The sequence below is a fragment of the Magnolia sinica genome, chromosome 3, assembly GCF_029962835.1.
Source record: "Magnolia sinica isolate HGM2019 chromosome 3, MsV1, whole genome shotgun sequence".
Classification (NCBI taxonomy): Eukaryota; Viridiplantae; Streptophyta; class Magnoliopsida; order Magnoliales; family Magnoliaceae; genus Magnolia; species Magnolia sinica.
This window is the reverse complement of record NC_080575.1, coordinates 2065689-2083805: the sequence shown is the minus strand read 5'-3', so window position 1 is coordinate 2083805 and position 18117 is coordinate 2065689. Positions and strand designations below refer to the sequence as shown.

Here is an 18117-nt window from a genome sequence, read left to right as displayed (position 1 = left end):
GCCAGCTAGTAAACATGTGCTCGATGCAATGCAAGTCCCCTCTAAGGGGTCATTCATGCAAATTGCTATAGCGTTGCTCTTATTCAACTGATTTAATAAAAGAAGCTTAGGATAAAGGGCTGCCTGCATGCAGCTCTCTCCCCAGCTCTAGTTTATCTGTTTTTTTACCACCCCACTTTCTTAATAATTCTTTCCTTTCTTTGTTGAAGATGTGCCGAAAATCACTTGGGAGTTCGGGTAATCCAACAGATTATTCAAAGAACGGTACTTTAACTAGATCACAGCAATCAACATGATATGCGTGTGAGATCATTGTCCATGTGATGTCCAGCCTTGCTCAATTTCTGGTCCATTGCATGTGAAGAGTGGGGTCCTAAATCACCTTTGGACATTGCAATGGATCATTCGGCGCATGTTTTCTTCCATCTCTATTAATGAAAGTATTAATTCTTAAAATAAAGAAAAGAATGTAGAAACAAATTAGTTTAATATTAGTGAATGATAAAAATGGATTAAAGTGCAACATTGAAATTAAGCTTCAAATGGTCCAATAGCTCTGTTTCTTTCAAATATATAAAACAATTAATTACAAACTTTGTAGTTGGGCCCACTAGGATGTGAGGGTGACGTCCAATCCGTTCATCATTTGCTCCCTCTCCTGTTCTCCTTTTTGCCTAAAAATCAAGTTGATCCAAAACCTAGGTAAGACACACCAAAGGGAACAATTGGGGCGGGGAGGCCCACAACTCAAAAAATTAGAATGTGTGTGGCGTACATCACATCAAATCCATCCAGAAAATGCAACCTAGGAAGATGAATAGAGATCCAAAACTTAAAGATGAGGATATGTGGTGGCTTGCTAAGTGCCAATGTGGCAGATTGGTGTAATATATACAAGCCGTCCATCATATGGTTTGATATCTAGATGTTCTCCATAAAAAATCAAGTAATTCCACTTTTAATTTGGACAATGGTGTTGTTTGGGCAGCTTAAAAAATATATATTTTTAAATGTTTTTGGAGCCATGCTAAAGTGTGGCACATCTGATTAATGGATGGGCTTGATTCTTAGATCAGGGCATTAAAATAATGAGATCCGCACAGATTTCAGGATGTGAGAATTGGAAAATGAAAGACATCTTATTCCTAAAGAACTATAGGAGATCCCAACAGATTTACATGAATGTATTTAAGTAGAAGTACGTATTTCATACTCTAACAAATAAAAAAGAAGAAAAAAAGAGAGTAAAAGTCCAACAATTGTTGTTGATGCATGGCAAGTTATTGCGAGAACGGTCATTTCTACCCTTTTTTTTATAACTCTCAAACGCCTTTGCTGTGGATAAGAGCAGCTTTCAACAACCTGTATTGCTCCTGTGACAAGGCAGATTTCTACCCTCTTTAGCAGCTTTTCTTCTGTTGTGGCTTTCTCGATTGGTGTATTTATCAGAGTGACTTTTAAACAGGTTGCAACCCATGGTTCAATGGTAAATAGAGCACATTTCAACCCTAAGGTCATGGGTTCGAGTACCCATGGGTTTGGGTTTCAACACTCACATGCACGCTCAACATGAGTATTCAAACTCATGACCTCAGCGTTGAAATACACTCTAACCTACCAGTGAGCCATTGGTTAATCATTTTGCCATTGTCTTCAACATGTAGCCCATCTGAATTCTGATGAGCAGAGTCACCTAATCTTTTTGGCCATGCCTACCGGTGAGCCATGGGTAAATCATTTTACCCTTGTCTTCAACATGTAGCCCATCTGAATTCTGATGAGTGGAGTCACCTAACTTTTTGGCCATGCCTACCGGTGAGCCATGGGTAAATCATTTTACCCTTGTCTTCAACATGTAGCCCATCAGAAAATTGATGAGTGGAATCGCTTATCTTTTTGGCCATGGACTCCTCGTAGAATATTTAAACAGTTAGGATGAAGTTTTAAACAGACTCCAACTACTTAGACTTCATGGTTTGGGCACGACTTGTACAACTCAAATGATCAAAAGTTAATACTCCAACTAAAACTTATTATTTATAGTGAAAACAAAAATAAACGGGACTGATGGAATCTCACAAATCTTATGCGGGCAGTCTGATATAGCCGGGTTGGTTGGCTCAAGTATGTTCTTCTACTCAAAATCATATATGGTATGTTGAAAAACTCATTCCAGTTTGCGAGATATAACTGATTTAAGGTTCTGATGGTCCGGATCCTTTTTTATCCATCTTTACCATGAAAGTGTATGTGACCTGCTCTACATCAAGGGGTCTCTACATAGCAAGACTTATATGATGGACGGATACAATGTCATACCTCCGTGCCCTCATCAAAGACAGACAGGGGCTGTGATACATCTGGTGAGGCTCGCATGGCCTGTACCATGTACCTCGAATACGAACTGTCCAAATAATGGGACATCGGAGATGGATTATAACACAAACATTAGGCTGAAAGTATAATCCTAACAAAGCTGTCCATCAGTTTGGTCCGATCATGGATATGATATGGCCCAAAAATGATGTTGACCCACTCACCATGCCGCCCACGATGTTAATACAAAGCATATGGCTTAGAAAAACTAAGCTGAGGCTTTTTAAGCAGTCGATCCGTTGTGTAAACCGTGGCCCACCTGAGTTTTGGATTGGTGTCACAACAGAGAAGATGAGAAGGGTGTGTGTGTGTGTGTGGGGCGCACATGATGGATGGATTGGATGTCATGAAAATACCAGTGGGGCCCACAAATTTCGTCCTATGTTAAACTTAATCCACACAGCTTTGTTGTGGATCCCAACCCGGTAGACGAGGCCGATGGATAGATCATGGTGTGAGCATCCAACGGTTTATAACATCCAGAGGCACAAAAGAGATCGAGATTCAAGGCTGCCAATGGGCCGTCCAGGGCCCAGAAAGAATCATGAGGAGTAAGCTCTTGACCTCCCTTGATTGCTCCGAACTCCATACAGACATTAGTCGAGGGCATTCGGAGCCTATCGAGGGAGATCGGAAGCTTGCCCAATCAATATACACACACAGACAAATTGCCACTGTCCTCTCAACACCTCCATGGGTTTACACAAGGTTGAAACTGGGTCGGGCCCACTATCCAATTTCATAGGTCCATCTGTTTTACTTAAGGATGGGCCATATCTACTTCTCAGGCCTTTAAGCAGATGCAAGCCCAAATAGTACCCTTAGGGCTGTCATTAGTAGGTGGAAGGTTCATCAGGCTTTCGTGCCAGGGCCTCCAAGGGCTGTGTATAGAAGCCCATCATCTTGCCTAAGCTTAGCTGAAAAAGGCATTTTTGTTAATATCATACACGATGGGGGCACAGCCAATGAACAGCCCAGATCTTGCAAAGAAGTGGGTGGCCAGGATCGGGTCATGCATAATCATCATGGGTCAGGCCTGTTTGTTTTGACCCACCATGGGAGTGGCCCGGGTTCAGGTGTAGGTTTTACTTTGTGGACCAGTCTTTGACAGACCTCGTCCTGTCCATGCCCGGGTTCATGATATGCGAAAACAAGCAAGACCGATCCTAGGCTATGATGATTATGCATGGCTCAAATCCGAGTCCAGTCCGAGCAGGAGCCCAAAAACCACTTATGGACAAGATCTCCCACTATGAATCATGCATGACAAAAATGCCCTTGAAATCCTAAATGGGCAGGACTGGGCCAACGAGCTTCTAAACAAAGCTCGAGCCAGTCAAACGGGCTTAACTTTTAGGTCAGGCCCTGGCCTTCTGGCCTAGTATTCCAGGCTAAGCCCGCCAGAAACCCTGACGGGTCACCCAGCCCGTTGACAGCCCTACTAAGTGCCCTATCTGGGACAAACCCATGAGCCTTGAGGAGCATCCGATGGACAAGATCTGGGTCTGGTCCAGTGGGGCCCAGTTTCAACCTTACAGCCAGCTTCCATACTTGAAAGGCTCCGACTGTGTGGAGCAGGAGCTTTGAAGGGACGCTGGAGGCAGACCCAACTGCTGTACAAAAGTACTCACTTCCATGGGCTTATATAGAGAGTATCTGAGTGCACTCTACGTCATAAAGCTGATGGAATCCGATGCCCCAATATCGACAGTTTTCTAAATTCTTGGACGTCTCATCATCTGCACGAATCTGTGGGCCACCTCATAATCAGATGGACTGGGTTAGGCCTAACCCCGGTCCATTAAACTAAAGGAAGTTTGGCGAGGCATCATCCAAAATACAAAGCCAAACGCCATACAACGGACGCCAGTACGCTATATGTGGGTCCCACAAGTGATGTATTTGTCTTATCCACGCCATCCATCCGTTTTTCCAGATCATTTTAGTATGTGAGTAAAAAATTTAGGTATATCCAAATCTCAACTGGACCACAACAAATGAAATAGTGGGGATAATGGCGTCTATCGTTGAAATATTCCTAGGGTCCACAGTGATGTTTATTTTTCATCCATCCTATTCATATGGTCACACAGACATGGATGAAGGGAAAACACAAATATCAGCTTGAGCCAAATCTTTTGTGGCCCCAAGAAGTTTTCAATGGTTGGTGTTCAATTTCTACTGTTTCATGTGGCGTGGTCTACTTGAGCTTTGTATATACTTCAACTTTGGGCCCATGCATTTAAATGATCTGTTAAACGGATTAACGGCTTGGATAAGACACAAACATAATGGTGGAGTAACTCGGTACGCAATCCGCGTCCCATATACAATGATACGGATAATAATAATAATTCTTATTTTCCGAAATTTAAATTAACAAGTATAAATAAAATAAATTAGAAGAAGAACAAATAAAAAAAAGGCATAGACAGGAATCTGCACTGCACCTAGGTTATGCACAAGACCAGAATGGATGGAATATAAATCACAAATGGCAAGGATAGAAGAGGCTGTGGGCCCATGCGATGGGGAGCAACACTCCATGTCCCTCATTTGTGTCAGCTCAAGTTAGGAAATGAGCCCAAAAGGAAGGCCTATCCAAGATTCAAGTGGGCCAGATCTCCCTCGGCCCACTGTTATTTTATATGCCAATCCAAACCGTTCATAAGCAATTCCCACCAAGATAAGGGAAAATTTCAAATATGATAAGCACTGCCTGCTTGAGCTTGCGCAATGATGGATAGAGTAGATGTCACACCGATGTAGAATATGGCACAGATACGTTCGTAACATGATTGGGCCAAAAGAAGGTAGACCGTAAATTGACTGTAACTTTTGATCTGGATAGAGGTGGGCATCGACCCAAGTCGAGTTGAGGTGGGCCAAGCTCGGTTCGGCTTGTCCATGTTGTACTCGAGTTCGAGCTCGCGCTCAACATTGAAGCTTGACTTGTTTGCCAAAGCTGTCGAGTCGAGTTCGCTTCGAGCTAGTGGTTTGAGTCAAGTTGAGTTTACCTCGAGTTGAGCTTGTTGGGTGAGAGGGTAATGGATTCTGTTTTGGATCCTCCTCCATTGATAAAAAATTCAAAAATCTTAGAAGAATCAAAGCAAAACCTGATGAAAAAAACCAAACAAAGCTTCGAATCGAATAAGGAAACCTGTAAGAATCGATTTGTTTTAGATCTTCTTCCACCAGCAAAAATTCAAGTACTAAAAAAGAAACAGAGTAGAACACAGATCAGAAATCCAAGTAAAGAGCTTTAGCCAATCAGATCATTAGATTTCCTTGAAGCTCTAACAAATCTGAGAAGAACTCATCTTGGATTTCTTGGGTTTTTCGTCCAAGAAGTAGATCTCAAGAGATTGAAATCATACTATTGTGAAGTTGAAATGAAAATTGGTGGTGGTGGTCCAGGCGGGTGTGCGGCTGACAACGGGTAGAGAAAGAGAAGAAAAGGAAAGGGGGTGCGTGCGGTTCAGTAGAGACTCTAGGGTTTTTTATTTTTATAAGTTAAAACTTAAAACTTATATTAATATAATATATATAATATATAATATTTAATATATTTATTAATCGAGCCAAGTTGAGCTCGAGTTCGAGTTTTGAGTCGAGTTGAAATGCCCCCTGGTCAAACTCGGCTCGAACTCAACTCAAGCTTCAAATAATTAGTTTGACTTGGCCTAAATCGGCCATTCAAGTCGAGTCAATTCGAGCTGACTCGAGCTAAGTCGATCAAGTTTTTTGAGTTAGCTCAACTCGTGAACAACCCTAGATTCGAGTATCGTTACAGGGCGCACACCCTATCAATCTTTACTGAAATGGGCCATCCGAGGTAAACCGACCCAGGTTGCATCTGTCCCTTTTGTCAGAAAACTCACACTTTCGGCTCAAAAATAAATTTTTAGGAAAATATTACTATTTTAAGTAATTTCGAATTTTTTAATATATATATATTTTTATTTTTAGAGTTTTCGATTTTCTTCCTTTTTAGAAATAGCTTTATGTAAGGACTCTTATAGCAAAAGTTTATTTGGAATTTTTATTTTTAGAAATTAATTTTTAGAAGAGTTTTAGTATAATTAAAATTTTTATTAGAGTTAGGAATTTACTATTTTTAGTAATTATGAATATATATATATATATATATATGATGTAACAGGCACATATAGATTAGACAATTCATCAATCAATTTCAAATTTTATAAAATTTATTTTCTATTTTACTTGCTTGTTTTCCTGTGGACTTGAAAAGTCTCTGGGAGGAGTCTTGAGTAGTTCTGTGGATTCGGAATAGTTATCTCCTTGAGGAGGACGGTGCTCAGCCTCATGTCTTTCCTGCATCACACACACATCATGGCAGGCACTACAACTTTCTCTTCAAAGGCTTAAATTTGCGACCTTTGTATGCCGTGGCTGTATGGCTATATGGCTGGTGATACTGGCATGGAAGAACCGGAATATGGTAGAGTCATCTCTCTACATAATAATTGGAAGGGAGATGTATAAATCAAGTCCATCCATCTATTGGGTCCTGTCACGGATGGTTGATGCTTCAAAAGTCAGAAATCTTATTAAACTTCAATTTCTCTACTGAATATTTACTTTGCCATCAACCCCTTTGTTCATCTATATTTTGAACCATTTTCCGTCCACGTTCCGAGATGGGCCGTTACCCATGACGAGACACTATCTCTACAATATTCCCAAATAGCCAATTGAGTTGGGCTGGTCTGGGCTGGTCTGGGCCAGTTTCAGTCCAGCATCCTCTGGCGTTGTCTTGGGTCGACCTTTCTGGGCTTTTGGAGCCAGTAAATTAAACAGGATGAGCCCTGGTTTCCATTCCACAAGCCCTTCTACTTGGGGCCAAACTGATTTGGGCCTTCAAGTGATTGACATGGTCTGTAATGGGCCTATGGGCTTGTCCTGAATTTTTAGGCCCGTAAAGATTAACGGTCAAGGCTTGAGTTTTTTTGAGACTGAACCAAACTTGGCTCGCTAACAGCCTTCTGATTTATGGAAATTCACATGTATTGGAGAAACAACATATCTTTATAGTTAAAAAGAACACATCAAGCTGGATCAGAAAGATGTATGAAAACAGTTTCCCAGGGTTGCCTTTCTCATGAGGGGCTTCTTGTACATCTCCCCCAAAGTGTCAAATGCTGAATGAAAACTAGCGAACTGAATCTTCTAGGCACTGGACGGCTTTGAGGGAGATGAAGAGAAAACACCTCAGTTTCAATTCTTCAAGCAACCACCATCATCATATCCATGGCCCAGATATTTGATGCGGGCCCTCTCATGGGTATGCTAATTGACTCCATGAGTCTGCACAGAGACTCCTCTTGAAATGTAACAGACCAATGAGCCTAAGAACTAAGGCGTACACATCGCCTCTCTCTTGCAACTTGAAAACTAAACTACATAGCATGAATGTATATAAGGAAGATCTTAATTCACCATCACGTTATGGCGATGGAATCTCAAACTAGTGGTGTCCATGTTTTAATTGGATAGATGGAATATAAAATATATGATTTTGGGGTAGAACGAGCTACTTTAGCCAACCAACTTGGCATAAGTTGGGTTGTGCAAGCTGGATTTGCAAAATACCCCCGGATCAATAGTTGTTTCCCTGTTTTAATTACATTTTTACTATACATTGTAAGTTTTAGTTTCATTATAACTCTTCATCCATTGGGCTTTAGGAGTTGTGCCCAACGTGAAAAGAGCTTAAAAAAATTAAGAGAACAGCTTGGTAAGGCCAAATAGGATACTTTCTATTTTTGGCCAAAAACCTTGCGCACTAGTAGACATCACGACCGTCTATAAATAGTAAGTTGCGAATTCTAGGAGTTTTAGTTGTAGTTTGCTTCTGATTTCTCTTCCATTGCTTAGTATCTCTATTTAAAGGGTTGTGAACTTGTTTATTTGATTCATCAATCAATTTTGAATTTTATACAATTATTTTTCTATTTTGCTTGATTTCTTTCTTGTGGATTCGAGAAGTCTCTATGATGAGTCCAGAGAAGTTCTGTAGATTTGGAAAAGTTATTCGCTTGAGGAAGACGGTGCTCAAACTCACATCCTTCCCTACGTCAATTAGATAGTGTGTGGCGCCCACCATATTTTGTATGCCATCAAATCCATCCAGAAGATGCACCATTCCAAGATGAATAAACACGTAAAAGCCAGGCCATTCCAAAACTTAGGGGAGCCAAATCATATATATATATATTTTTTTTCGTTGCTATAAAAGAGTACATGAAGATGTTGAAGATATGTGGAGGCTGGTTAGTGCATACACATACAAAACGAATAACATATACATGCTACCACATGTGCCAATGTGGCAGATCGACGAAGACTGCCGTCTACCTCAAATATACAAAAATACTCACAGGGTTATTTTTGAATTCACAAGTACAAAAAGTAAAATTTGAAATTTTATTGTTCAGTAATGCTCAAACTTTCCGATTACATCACTTATTAAGGAAAATCAAATACCATAATTAGGATAATGTGTTCAACACAGACTTTCCAATTACATCACTTATCTTTTTTGGCCAGGGCGTCTACATAGCGAGACATACGTGATCGGTGGATTCGATGCTGTACATCTCTGCCCTCATCAAAGATAGATAGGGGCTGAGATACATCTGATGAGGCTCGCATGGTATGTACCATGTCCATCAAATACAAACCATCCAAATAATGGGACATTGGAGATGGATTATAACACAGACATTAAAATAAAACTATAATCCGAACAAAACTGGGTCCAACTACGGATATGAAATGGCCCAAAAAATGAGGTTGATCAACTCATCATGCCGCCCAGGATGTTAGTACAAAGCATATATGGCTTAGAAAAACTAAACTGAGATTTTTTTTAGCCGTCCATCCTTTGTGTAAACCGCGGCCCACCTAAGTTTTGGATTGGCATAGCAACAGAGAAGATGAGTAGGGTGTATGTGTGTGTGGAGTGCAAATGATGGATGGATTGAATGTTATGCAAATACCAAAGTGGACCCCCCACATATTGGGTCGTGGGTTAAACTCAATCCACACCCCTGTAGATGAGGCCAATAGATAGATGATGGTGTGCCCATCTAACGGTTTATAACATCCTGAGGCAGAGAAGGATCACAACGCTCCACTCGACTCGGATGCTCTCTGTTCAGACCATAGAAACCGAGATTCAAGGCTGCTAATGGGCCAACCCCGGCCCAGAAAAATCCGAACTTTGAACGGGGCGGTCCCAAGTTCAAAATAAGTGCCTAAACCAACCCTGTCCACCAATGCCATGCGCACCAAGAATCATGAGGAGTAAGCTCTTGACCCCCCTGGACGGCTCCGAAACTCCACACGGCCATTAGCCGAGGGCATTCGGAGCCCATCGAGGGAGGTCGGAAGCTTGCCCAATCAACATACACACAGAAAAATCGCCACAGTCCTCTCAACACCTCCATGGGTTTACACAAGGTTGAAACTGGGTCCGGACCACTATCTAATTTCTTAAGCCCATCTGTTTTACTTAAGGATGGGCCATGTCTACTTATCAAGCAACTAAGCAGTTACAAGCCCAAATACTACCCTTTGGGTTGTCAATGGTCGGTGGTTGGCCCATCCGGCTTTCATGCCAGGGCTTAGGCTGTTCATAACAGCCCATCAATTCGCCTGAGCCTAGCACAAAGGGCATTTTTGTCAATATCATTCATAATGTGGGCACATCCAATGAAAAGCCCAGATCTTGCACTGAAGTGGGTGGCCGGGCTCGGGCTCAGGTCATAATAAGGCTCGGTCCATGCATTATCATCATGGGTCAGGCCTGTTTGTTTTGGCCCACCATGGGGGCGGCCTGACCCCGGTCCTAGGTTTTACTTTGTGGGCCAAGCTTTGACAGACCTCGGCCTGTCAATGCCCGGATCGAAAAGTAAAACATAGGCCTGAGCCTGGCCTGGGTCCATGATGGGCCAAAACAAACTAACCTGAACCTAGGCTATATGATGATTATTCACATAGCCAGCCAGGAACCCTAACAGGCCACCCACCCCCTACTAACTGCCCTATCTGGGACTAACCATGAGCCTTGAGGAGCATCCTATGGACAAGATCTGGGCCTGGTCCACTTGGGCCCAGTTTCAACCTTAAGCCTGCTTCCGTACTTCAAAGTCTCCAACGGTGTGCACCTGGAGCTTTGAAAGGAGGCTGGAACTTCACCCAACTGCTGTACAAAATCACACACTTGCATGGGCTTATATAGAGAGGATCTGAGTGCACTCTACGTCATAAAACCGACAGAATCCAATGCCTCCAGTGTCGACAGCTTTCTAAATTCTTGGAGGTCTCATCATTTCCACGAATCTGTGGGCCACCCCATAATTGGTTTCGTAAAGGTCCGTTCGAATTTTGTTAGTGTGGAATCGATCTTTACGTCATTGGAGAATAAAGGACACGTATCTTTAGTGTCCCCTTCACTCTCACAAAAGTGGTTTTTCTTTTTGAGAATGATTTTTTGTTTGATGCTGAAATCTATTTTTATGTACGGCATAAGTGGTGGACCGTCATTGGTATTTAAAAAAAAATATATAAAAAATATCTATTTTTCTGTTGAGACTTTGCCTTAGTCCATGTTCAGGTCATTTTATTTTTACATTGTGCTGGCCCAGGTCCAATTCTTTGGTTTTAAAATCAATGGCCATGTCCTATCGTCACTGATATTATGGGTGGCAACGGGCTGGGCAGCCTGAAGCTGTAGGGTTAGGGCTTGGGCTCCTAGAGTTGGCTAAGGGTGGGGCCCTGGCTTGAATCATGGGTTCAATTAATGATAAAGAAAGAGAATTATTTGTTGAGTTCTCCATCTTAATGACATAAAATAGAATTAATCAAATTCTATCAAATGTAACTCAGATCGTTCATTGGCCCAGTCTAATCATGACCATTGTACTGAAGACTGGATGGTTTAAAGATGCTGACGGGCGTTCCCAGCCACTGTCCATATCTTGGTTAAAGACACTCATTGGGTCCGGATCGTGTTTGTTTCAATGATCTACATTCCAAACCATTTATGTCATGATGGATCATCATAGGTGGAGACTCTCTCTCTCTCTCTCTCTCTCTCTCTCTCTCTAAGAGATCCAACCAGTTGGACCATAAGTTACAAACCACCCAGTGCATAACTCCCAACCTTTCATATGCATCAGACATCCAATCCATCCAATGGGTTAGCCCCACCATGAAGATTGCCTTAGGCAAAAATCAGTCACATCCCCTCATTGAATGGACCACACTTACATTTTTCTATTTATTAATGGCTAGAAATTTTTTCTATGATGTGAACCACTTGATGAGTAGATAGGACTAAATTTTTTCGCTTTAGGTAATCCTTATGTTGGGCCAACCTATTGGAAGGGTTGGATGTGACATTCACTTAACTAGTTGGAAGTTATTGACTAGGTAGATCATAACTTAGAGAACAACATATTAGAGTTGGGACCTATGGTTTTTATGGCTTATCTTGGGGTCTTGATTGAATCATCCACATATCAAAAGTCCTTTTTCACTTAAGTTTGGAAGATATTCACAACTGGGTCCCACAGTGGTGTTAATGTGAAATCTACCTCGATCAGTCACCTTATATTAACAGGGCTAAAAATCTATCTCCATCCGTAGTTCAAGTGGACAACACAAATGAAAACTGTATAGTGTGACTCACTTGAATTACATGTGAGCCTGATTTTTTGAATGCAAGCATATATTTTGGTGTGTCATTTAATGGTCGGAGTGGATTTCAAATATTCATCTTGGTGGGCATTGTAGAGTTAAGGGTGGGCATCTCTCCCAGCTGTTTCGATTAGTGTGGCCCACCTAAATCCCAGGTCAGCCTTATTTTTTGATTTCAGGAACAATATGTTATTATACATCTATTGGTCATAGTGGATCTCACATACACATTATCTTTGGCCGGTCAGAAATCGACCATGGGCCTTACCTTGGTGTTAATGTTAAATCCACCCCAACCATCATGTTTGTAGCCCCATGTTACAAGGGCCCGAAAATTAGTGTCATTCGTGATTCAGGTAGACTACACTATTGGAAATAGTGTAAGTGGAAAGCTCACCCTCCAAACTTTTTCCATGGTGTAGTCCACCCGACCATTGATTCTCTCTCCAAACACAAGGTGGCACACATGCTGGACGGAGTGGATCTACTCCATATGAATCTTTTCTCCCAAGACAGCAAATGTAATGCCATTTATATTTAGGAATGCCATGCAACTATTATCCCGGTATACTTGGCAAGGGAGACGTACCAACCTAGACTAAACTTTAGTTGGAATGCACTTATTAATAATTTGACCATATAACTTACGTACTAGAGACCAGATTCATTCATTAGATAGAGTGCATTCTCAATTACACGCTGGAAACAAAAAATGTCTTATGATCAAACCTGTCAAACACTTAAAATGAAGTGAATAGTCAACAAAACAATCCAATGATTCAGCTTCAACATGAATGCAAGTTTATCTTATTAGTATAATTTATTAGTTTTTGGCACATAACTTCTTCTCTGAAGCTATGTATGACGCATGTTTCTGTGCGGGATATGCAGGTGAGCAGCCTCACCGTGAAAATGCCGTGTGTAAAAAATCAACCTGATCCACTCATCAAATGGGTCACACTATCAAAAATGCAGATGGCCAAAAGTCTGATTTGACATGTATTTTTTGCCGATCATCATGAATTTCCAGAAACATGATCTTCATGGACCTCAATTTTTGAATAGCTCAGATGTCCTGTATGGGTCACACATGAGTGAAAAGATACGCATGCATGATGAGTCCCGACTCACCAAATGCTCCAACTATTTATTTTATTTTATTTTGCCTCCTATTCATCTAATTATTCTTGTATGATATTTTAGCTGGATTAGAGCCCTAAGGTGGTATTAAATTGCATTAGGTGGAATTAACGCCAGTATTATGTCTAGAAATGCCATGGAATTTTGACAATCCAGTCTTATGTTTGGGATCAAATTCGTCTTTGAGAAAAATATCGTACTAAGTGAAACGACATTTAGTCAACCATGAAATTGTAATCAATGAATTATATTTCACAACTTGACTTCACCTATATGCATAATTTGAGTGTCACATGCAAGGGGCACATATGAATGGACGGCATAGATAAAACACATATATCAACGTAGGGCTGACAGATGTAATGGATTTTGAATTCTACAAAATATCTCATTGTATTTTCTGATGGGACAGAATAATACCATACCTAGGCATGATTGAATTTACATTTGACCAAATGCAATTCCATACCACCTAATCCCACTTTCAAATAGGCCAATGAAATTGCTAGAAATCCCATTCATTACACTGGGGCACAATCTACTATATCTAGTAGACGTATCTAGCAGAATGGATAAATCTAGTTGGACTGGAAGACAGGTGAACAACCTAGAAAGATAGGCAAGTGGTCTATTTGGTGTTTTAGGATATTTTGAAAATTAAAAATATTATAAGAATATTTTCTTGCAAATCATTTTCAGAACTTTAGAAAATGGTTTTATAAAGTAGGTGCTAAAATTCAACTTTTCAAGAAATGGTTCCAAAACATCTTTTTCTTATTGATACTTTTCAGAACATGTTCTTTCAGGGGTACCTGTAAAGTTTACAATGAAAGACAACCACGAATTAAACCATGGACCACTCACATACACTACAGTCTCTACCAACTTTAAAGAGATCGAGACTTTTCAAAACATGCCTTGCAATATATTTATTCACGAAAGGAAATTTTTTTGATATTTAGTATGATGGATGCACATATAAATGACCAAGTACTTGCCTAATGACATAAAAATATTTCAAATTAAACTGTCCAAATTAATTATACCATTTTAAATGTACAATAACAAAAACTATATTTATTTTATTATCTGACTATAAGAATAGTGGATATCAAAGGTCCAAGTATTGTTAGGTTTTGTGGAGCAAGTATTGTTAGGCTATGTGGGGCACAATCATTAGATATAAATGTATTATTCATCTCATCAGCATTGTCGTGGGTCGAGCTTAGCACTTTCTCTTTCTCGAGCATCTAGGGCGTAGCCCCATCCTAGCGGGCAATTTCATAATTTTCTGTAGTGTTTTTATAGAAATTTTAGTTCACTTGGAGTAATATATATTTCATTGTGAGAGAGTCATTATTGTATTGAGAGTTATTTCTTCGTTTTTTTACCTTTTGAGTATAATAGAATGACAGAAAATCTTTATACACACCAAAAGAAGATCACAAAAATCTTTGTTATGATTTGTATCTTTTTTTCATTTTCTTTAGATTTTTATATTATTGTGTGATGAAGAATTGATATTTTTTTTCCCAACAAGGATCAAAGAGCTTTCCTCCAAAAAAATTATTTACAAGGTAATTTGCAAAAAGCAACTTTTCAGCTAGTTGCCTTTTCCAATTCCCAGTGTCCTGGTGTGGGCACAAGGAAAGTAGAGGTAATGGACCACTTGAGTCAAAGTTCTTTAGGAAATTAGAATCCAGAGTGTAGCCTGACTTATGATCTAACCCATGGGAAAATTCCTAACCAAGCTTGGCTAACCCGATTGGACCCACTTGTAAAAAATTGTGCAAGATTTCTTGTGTTTCTATCACTTCAATGAAAATTTATTATTTATTCATGCATACACGAGTAGGTATATATAGGCCCTATGGCACGTCTAATGCACATGATGATAGAGTGGTTTGCAAAAAATTACCTAATATAAGAGAAAGAAGTGGGCCCACAATCGTTCAATGGGACACACACAAAAGTATAAGGAGTGAGACCCACAAACACGTCTACAGGAAAAGCTGGACCGACAAGCTTTCTATATGTAAGAAAAAAGAAGTGGGCCTAGTAGATGTTCTGGAGGTATTGTAAGAGAAGAAGCTGTGTTCCCACAATTATTCTTAGTGGGCCCATGATGTAGAGCGGGAAGTCATCCGGACCATCGGACCTTAGATCGGGCGTATCTCGCAATCCGTCTACAGGTAAAGCTGGACCGACAAGCTTTACTATAAATAGTAAGATTACTATTAATAGATGTGAAAAGGGCTTAGAATAATTAGGGGAACGGTTTGGTGAAGCCAAAATAGTAGAAAACCTTGCGCATTAGTAGACATCACGACCGTCTATAAATAGTAAGTTTACTATTTATAGTAAGTCATGATTCTAGGAGTTTGAGTTGTAGTTTGATTATGATTTCTTTCCCATTGCTTGATACCCTTATTTAAAGGGTTGTAAACTCGTTTTTAATGATTCACTCGACCTCACGTCCTCCTCTGCGTCAGCCCACAAGCTTTCCAATAGGTATGAGTAAGAAGTGGGCCCTCAAACTTACATGGATGTAAAAGGTGGAAGTGATGCATAGAGTTAGGATATCTACCTTCATTTTTTCCTCTATACAGTAAGTAATTGATTTTGCTCTTTTTCAATATTGTTAGATCACGTTGGGTTTTTAGCTTACTGTGGGCCATTGTCCTGGTTTTGATATAATATTGACGCAGGATGAATGTGATGAGGTCTATCACCCTCTTACTCAAAGATAAGTACTCTGAATCAATGGACTTCTCAGATAGACTTATTGAATAGAAAAAAAAAAAAGAAGCAATAAAATATAAATAAATTTTATAAAATTAGTAATTTGATTGATACTAAGCAATGAGAGAAATTTGATTGATACAAACACTTTCCATGTTGGACACAACTCCTGAAGCCTAAGGGATGAAGAGTAATAATCAAATTAAAACTTACTAAAAATAGTAAAAATTAGAAATAAGCATGGAATTCGACCATCCATATGATAGAATCTCGCAAATTTGGCTTGGGTAACCCTGCCATACCAGGTTGGTTGGCAAAAGTACGCCGAGTAACTCATTCTGGTCTGCGAGATATGCAAGTTTTAAGGTCTGAGTCTCGATGACTTCCGCCTTCCATCATGGCTTCTTTGCTCCATTTTGGACGTGAAAGTGTCCGTGACCCGCTATATATCAAATGCGGTGCTACAAATGATCTGAACCGCTGCCGCCAAAATCTTCTTGATAGGTACATATCCAAAAGGAAAGCGTTAAGTCATTGGAGGGCTGAAATACTTCAATCTGACATGTTTTCATGAGTTTCCCTATTCACAGTAGAAAACGTCTATACAAAAGATACGTCGATTCCAAGGATACCATTGCTTGTGAAAGTTCACGCCACTTGGATCCTTACTCTTGCTCGGGTGGTGGACTCTCAGGAGTTTCAACACCCGGTCAAGGGTTTGGGTATCTATAGGTGGTGAAATCCCACCAGGGGGTGTGTGCGTGTGTTTTAAAAAATAACAATAAAAAGTTCACGCTCCTCGCATACCACTCATGCATGATATCCAGACCACCCAAATTGCATGTCATGGCATGGATGTAGCATATACTGAAAATCACAGTGATCAAACAATCTTAGCCTTTGAATTGATGGCTATCCAATGGATGGTTTAAAGTAAAATATTGAGTGGTCCAATTTCCTCGGATACATGAAATAGTTAGTCTTAGCTTCTCAATATAAATTTTGAATTATTAGATTAAAAATTGGATCAGCCCATGTTTAGTACATGTGAAAGGCAATATAAATTTTGAATTATTAGATTAAAAATTGGATCAGCCCATGTTTAGTACATGTGAAAGGCATGTATCAATTTGGTTTGTCCATTTAGTGGGCCCTAATATAGATGGCAGTTAGATCGCATGATCATATATAATCATCTCAGTAGTGGACTTGGTGGTGAAGAAAATCAATTAACGTTAATATTAAGTTCGAGAAAAGCAACAGCCATGATCATTCGATAAGTGTGTTTTTCATGGTATAGGTAATCTATCATGAGGTCCGGGAGATGCATCTATTGAATTCTCGTTCTTCCCGCTCTTCCTTATGATAAAGGATCATTGTTGTATTTGATGTCTTAAATCGCATCAGATACAGAATTTGTTGATGCTATCGATAGCCTGTTTGATGTTACCTTCGATGGCATCAAACAATTCTTGATCTAATTTTTTTGAATTTTCTTTAGTCAGTTATTGGAATAACTGGGCACTTTTTTGATGCTATCTATAGGATTAGTTCGATGCCATTTTTGATGCTATCTATAGGATTAGTTCGATACCATTAACTGATATCCAAATTCCTTTAGGTCACATCACTTAATACTTAAATTTTATTCTTCATATATATATATATATATATATATATGGGAAATGGTTCGATGAGGTCGAGCTATGTGGGCCCCACCATGATATGTGTCGAACATCAACACCATGCATTTGATGAGTCCCCTTTAAATTATTGGATATCCTAAAAATTAGCCGTATATGGAACTTAGGTGGGCCATACCATCTAAAATCATGTGAAGACATGTCTAAAATATATAAAAGCACTTGGTGGGGCCTACCTGAGTTCTACTGAAACTTGGTCCGAACCCTCATCCAAGTGGGACACACATAATGGATGGGCTAGATTTGCAAACCACATCTCGGTGGGCCCAAAAATGATTATGAATGTTTTAATGGTGCATGGCCCCTCCCCACTTCTGTATGTGGTGTGGCCCACACAAGTCACGGATTGACTTGATTTTTGAGACCTAGGCCCATGATGGAATGGTGCATCTGACTGATGGGGTAGATGTTCGAAACGCATCACAGT

At 40.0% G+C, this 18117-nt stretch overlaps 1 long non-coding RNA gene across 1 annotated transcript; it reads right to left on the bottom strand.

Moving 5' to 3' along the window:
• Positions 1–151: 151 nt before the first annotated feature.
• LOC131239252 (uncharacterized) lies at positions 152–10606 on the bottom strand. Its single transcript, XR_009168107.1, has 2 exons — positions 10529–10606; positions 152–3907 (listed from the first exon to the last, which is right to left on the bottom strand). It is a non-coding gene; the product is annotated as an uncharacterized LOC131239252 (long non-coding RNA).
• Between the last annotated feature and the right edge of the window lie 7511 nt (positions 10607–18117).